This window comes from Mycteria americana, chromosome 28, assembly GCF_035582795.1.
Source record: "Mycteria americana isolate JAX WOST 10 ecotype Jacksonville Zoo and Gardens chromosome 28, USCA_MyAme_1.0, whole genome shotgun sequence".
Lineage (NCBI taxonomy): Eukaryota > Metazoa > Chordata > Aves > Ciconiiformes > Ciconiidae > Mycteria > Mycteria americana.
In genome coordinates, this window is record NC_134392.1 from 1416045 (window position 1) to 1422351 (window position 6307).

Sequence of the window (6307 nt, forward strand, 5' to 3'; positions counted from 1 at the left end):
GGGGAGGGGGGGGGGGGGGGGGGGGGGCTTCCGGGCGGTCACGTGGGCCGCAAGGCTCGCCGGTAGCTGTAGTCTTCCGGCACGGGGCTTCAGGGCGGTCACGTGGGCCAAGAGGCACGCCCGGAGGTTAGGCCTGCCGCCGGCCGGGCGCGCTTCACCGTTTCGGTGGCCGTGGGTACGGGTCGGCTCCTGCCCGCTCTCTGGTGCAGCAGACGCGGGTGGGGAGGGGGGCTTCCCGCGCCTCGTCCCGTCGCAAGGAGACGGGCCCCAACCCTTTGTCCCCTTGCCACGGGCACCGTGAGGAGACGTGCCCCCGCCCCCGGCCCCTTCCCGACAACAGCCGGCTGCCCTCGAATGCGCTTTATTGCCCGTTAATGCAGGTGCTGGGAGTGTCCGTGCAGGGAAAGCGGCACCTCCTGGAACTCGGCTGCTCAGCCTCGGCCCTGCAGCTCGGCCGCTCGGCCCTGCAGCTTGGCCCCGCAGCTCGGCCGCTCGGCCGAACTGCGGGGCCGAGCGGCCGATCTGCAGGGTCCGGCACACACAGGCAAGGTTCCTGTTCCAGCTCGCGTCCAGCAAACTCAGGTGAGGTCTGCGTTTGGGCTGGCGTCGGGCACACACAGGTGAGGTCCCGGGATACCGTGCCTGCACGTGCCAGATGCCAGCCTGAAGGGGTACCTTGCCTGTGTGTGCTGGACACCAGCCAGAAGGGAGACCTCGCCTGCGCATGCTGGACGCCAGCCCGAAGTGGGACCGTGCCTGTGCGTGCCGGATGCCAGCACGAAGGGGACCTGGCCTGCGCGTGCTGGACGCCAGCCCGAAGTGGGACCGGGCCTGTGCGTGCCGGATGCCAGCACGAAGGGGACCTGGCCTGTGCGTGCCGGATGCCAGCTGTAAGCGGGACCGTGCCTGTGCGTGCCGGATACCAGCGCAAAGGGGGACCTGGCCTGTGTGTGTGCCGGACACCAGCGCGAAGGGGGACCTGGCCTGTGTGTGCCGGACACCAGCGCGAAGGGGGACCTTGCCTGCGTGTGCCAGACGCCAGCCCAAACAGGACATTGTTTGTTTGTGGCAGACGCCAGCCTGAATGGGACCTTGCCTGTTTGTGACAGACGCGAGCTCGCAGGGGACCTCGCCTGTGTGTGGCGGACGCCAGCCCGAACAGGACCTCGCCTGGTTGTTGTGCTGGATGCCAGCCTGCAGGGGACCTTGCCTGTTTGGGGCACACCGATGGCGGGTTGCCAAAAGGCAAAGCAGGGTCATAGCAGAGTTTTCCTTTCTGGGGATGGGCTCAGCCATCTCCTGCACAAATTTCTGTTACGTAGCATTTGAGATGGTAGCTTTCTTTTGATTTATTGAAGAACAAGAGGATGATGGAGCACGTTACAAGAACATGATCATTTTCTCTTCCTTTGGCAGTACAGGCACCCAAGGCCAGCCCGCATTCAAGGAACAGCATGAGGATATCTGCATTGTCCGTCAGCAGAGGAAGGAAGCTTCTTTTGGAGGCCGAGGCGATGAAGCAGAGTCCTTAATTATTCTGTTTGAATTTCAGCGTGGGTGTGGGGAGGGCCTGGGACGTGCAAAACATGGTCCCGGACAGGGGAGCTGCCTATTACATGGGAGGCTGTGAGAGCTATCATGGACACCACTGGACCGGCATCCTGTAAGGATGCTTTCACGTGTTTTCTTGTTTAGAGGCCAACCTCGGCTTTGGGCTGTAAACTAAAGTCTGCCAGGCCGGTGCCAGCTTGGCGGCAGCATCTGCCCATGGCAGCACCAGCTTGGTGGTGGTGTGTGCCCATGCCTGTGCCAGGTTGCTGGCTGTGTCTGGCTTGTGAGGGTTGGGGTAATTGGCCCCCTGTTCCCCATGGGTTCCAGCTGTGGCCCAGGGCAGCACAGGTGGGACCCATGAGGTGAGGATGGGGCTGGGCCCAGGGTTTAAAAAGGGCTGAGGATGGGGCTGGCCCTGCTGTGCTGAGGGGCTCTACATGGGGAGGGTCTGCCTAGGCATGCCTGCCTGCGGGAGCTGGCTGAGGAGTGAAATGAAAGGGCTTCCCCAGGCAGCTGCTGCCAGCAAGGAACAGCCGGTCCCCACAGCCGGGAAGGATCCCTCCCGGCCATCCCCGACAGAGCGCACCACCAGCACGTGGTGCCGGGAGCTCGGTGCCCCCATCGGCCGCACACCTGAGCCACCGTGTCTCTGGGAAGCCTCTTGGGAGAGGAGCATCGAGGCACCTGGGTGGGTGAGGCAGCCGGCACTGGAGGAGGAAGGGGCAGAGGCCGAGAGAGGAGCCTCAGGGCGCTGAAGGTCTCCCGGCGGTGCCAGGAACTGTGGTGAGTCGCGCGTCCCTCGCGTGCGTCCGGGCCTCTCTCTGCCGTGCTTCTCCAGACCTCTGCCTGCCTCCTTGCCTGTACCTGCCTCTGTCTCGCTTTCAGGCTGTTTGGTTCCCCAAAGCTTTTTGCCCTTTTGCTAGCACTGCCCTCCACGCCGTCACCTTCTACATTTCCTTTCTCTGCCTTTCCCTTTCCAGCTCCCCACCTGCTATTATTTCACTTTTCCTACACTGCCTTCTTCTGCAGTGCTGGTGAAAATGGCATTTCTAGGTCTCCCTCTGCGCAGTGACCCGTCTCTCTTTTCAGTGACTCCCTGTGCTCTGCACCTCGTCTACTTTTTTCTAGTTAGCTGTCCCTATTTTTAAATTTTTTACTCTCATAATTCTTTTCCTTTTGAAACTTTGTTTCTAGGTGTACTCTTATCTTGTTTTCTGTCTCTCTTTTTTTTAATTTTTTCCTATTTCCTGTATCCTGTCAGTTTTAAAATTTTCATTCTATGTCTACTTTTGTCAAGATGTCTCTCCCTGTTTAATTGTTTCTTGTCTGTCCTGTACCCCGTTGCTTTTAAATTTTCTTTCCTCGTCTATCTTTATCCAGTTTGCTGTCCTCATTTTTTAATTTGTTCTAGTCTGTCCTGTACCCACTTGCTTTTAAAATTTTCTTTCTATGTCTCCATCTATTTAGGTTTTTTGCTATTTTTAAATTTTTTCTCTCTTAATGTCTTTTGAATTGGAAAAGCTTCTGAATTTTTGTTTCTATGTTCACTTTTATGTATTTTTTCTGTCTCACTTATTTTTTCCTATCTGTACTGTACATTGTGACTTTTAAAATTTTTTTTCTGTCTACTTTTACCCAGGTGTCTAACCCCATTTTTTTATTTCCAGACTTTCCTGTGTAATGTTGCTTTTGAATTTTTTTCTAAATCTACTTTTATCCAGTTCACTGTCTTTGTTTTTTATTTCATGCTAGTCTGTGCCATACCCTGTTGCTTTTTAAATTTTGTTTCCGTGTCTTTGTTTTAGTTTGCTGTCCCTATATTTTTTTTTCTTCCTTTAAGGCCTTTGTTTTTCAATTTTTTTCTATGTCTACTTTTATCTAGTTTGCTATCTCTATTTTAAAATTTTTTCTCCTCTGCCTTCTACCCTTTTGCTTTTTAATTTTTCTTTCTATGTCAACTTTTATCGAGCTGTCTATCCCTGGTTTTTTAATTCTGTCTTTCTTGTGACATACCCTGTTGCTTCTTAAATTTTCTTTCTGTCTTTCATTTTTTTCTCTTCTCTCCATTCATCCAAAGGCTGTAGAGGGTCTCCTCGGCATGCTGTTATTTCTGAAGCGTAATTTGTACCCCTCTCGGTTTGTCAGAACATCTCCTCCCTCTTCCTCAGAGCAGTCTTTTTGTGCTCTCCTCCATCTCGTTCGCCTCCAGTGGGTCAGTGTCTCCCTCGTGACATCCGTGCTCTGTTCAAATCCCCTCCCCAGTACCTTTGTGCCCTCAAGCCTTCTTCTGTCTGTCTGGCCATCTCTGCACCCCTCTGTTTCTGTCACGATGCTTCCTGCGAGCGTCCTTGTGTTCCATGGCCATCCTTTAGTTCTGCAGCAGGCTTTGTATCTTTCTTATTCAGAGACAACTCTTCCTCAGGCTTTTATTTTCCCTCCGCCATGTCGGATGCCTCTTGTCCCCGGTTCCCTGAGGACATCTCTACTCTGTTCAGATCCCCTCCCGAGTACCTCATTGTGTCAGCAATCCTTTGTTTGTCTCTTTGTCCATGTTTCCTCTGCCCCCCCGGAGCCCCCTTGTTCCTGTCACGATGCCTCCCGAGACTGTCCTCGTGCCCCACGGCACCCTTCGAGCTTTGCAGCCCTCTTTGTGTGTCTCATTCAGACAGAACCCCTCCTCAGGCTTTCGTTGTGCCCCACAGCTCCCTTATCTTATTCACTACCATCTAGGATGTCTCCATTCAGTTGCTCATCCCCTGAGGACATTGCTGGGATATTGCTTGAGTTTTGCATTGCTTGCCAGAGCTGCCTTCTGTCTGTCTCTCAGCACCCTTCTTCTGCTGTCATCGTGCCTTCTGAGGCCATCCTTGTGCCCCACAGCCCTCTGGCTCTGTAGCGCAATTTGCACCCTTGCTCCCGAGAACCGTTCCTGGTGACATCTTTCATCTCCAGAACACTCATGTTGTCCTCTATGCTAGCTAGGACACCTCTGTTCAGTCTCTGGTCCCCTGAGGACATCTGTAGTCTGTTCAAATCTCCTCTGGACTTCTTCATCGTGTCCTCAAGCCTTCTTTTGTCTGTCCCTCTCAGAAGCCCTCTGCTACTGTCACGATGCCTTCCGAGCAGCACACTTTTAGCTCCGTAAGCTCCCTTTGGACTCACTTTGTTGCAATCGCACCTCTCCTAAGATCTCTGTTCCCAAAAAAGAGCGTTCTTGTTCTTTTCTGTGCCATCTTGGATGCCTCTGGAAACTTCCCTTGTGCTCCACAGCATTTTGGTAGCACTTTACCTCCCTTTTAGGGGTCTCTCTCATGACCCCTCTGCTGCCAGTTATCGTGCCTCCTGAGACCTTCTTTGTGTCCCACAGACCTGTTTTTGCTCTGTAGCGGACTTTGATCCTCTCTCGTTACCTCTGAACTCCATCCTCCGGTTTGTTTGTGACTGGAGCGCTCTTATCATCCTGTCTGCCATCTAGGGTGCCTCTGTTTGGTCCCTGGCCTCCTTGAGAGGCCATATCTACTCTGTTCATATCCCCTCCAGACTTCCTCCTTGTGTCCCTGAGCCGCCTTTGGTGTCTCTGGCCCATTTGGGACCCCTCTGATGGTGTCACGATGCCTATCGATGCCTTCAAGGTTGCCCTTAGCACACTTTTAGCTTTCTAGCGGACCTTGCGCCCCTCTTGTTCCCTCAGAAGATTTCCTCAGTCCATATCTGTGACACAGCCCAGGCATTCTGTCCTCTCTTCCCTCTAGCTGTGCCTCTTTTTGTTCCCTGGCCCTCTGATGACATGTTTACTTGATTCAGATCCCCTCTGGATTTAATAGTCGTGTCCCCAACCCTTTTTCTGCCTCTCTGGCTCCCTCAGGACATTTTTTCTCCCAGTCACGATGCCTCCCGAGACCTTCCTTGTGCTCCACATCCATCTTGTAGCAATTTGAGCTGTAGAGCACTCATTTGTTCCTCTATGCTATCTAGGATTCCCGTGTTCAGTCCCTGGCCACCTGAGACGGTCTGTACTCCGTTCAGATGATCACCCGAGTTCCTCCTTGTTGTCCCAAACTTTCTTTTGTCCGTCAGCCCCCCTCAACATCCCTCTCCTCAGTCACGATGCCTCCTGAGACCTTCCTCGTTCTCCACCTCACCTTGTAGCATGTTATCTCCCTTTCCGTCTTTCTTGTTCCGTCAGAGCCTCCCATCTGTCTTTGCTACGCAGTGCTCCTTTATCTTTCTGTCTGCCATCAAGGGTGTCTCTGTTTCCTCTCTAACTCAGTCATCTCTAGTTTGCCTAGATGCCCTCCTGAGGCTCCAAGGCCCTCGCTGTGTCTCTAAGCCTTCTTTTCTTACCCTGCCCGCTCCAGGCCATCGCCTGTTTGGGGCAGGCGCCCGCCTGCCCGCCCGTAGCGTTGCCTGTTTGCCCTGTGTGGGTCCACAGTGCGAGTGAGTATCTATGATGTGGGTGCGCTAATCCCTTTCAGAGTGTGTCAGAGGGTCAGGATTTTGTTCTATTTGGTGTCATGTTGTTCTGTTTTGTGCATTTGTTGCAGATGTGTTTTGTGCGGGAGGAAGCCAGCTATCTTAGTGGTTTTGGGATAAGGTTGGGTACACTTGTTTTAAGGTCATATCTTCTTTACCAGGTGTTTTGAACTAATTGTTTCTGATTTTCCTAGTGACTCACAAAGGGGTTTGGGGCACACTGATGGCGGGCGCTGCTGCCAAAAGGCAAAGCAGGGTCATAGCAGAGTTTTCAATTTCTGGA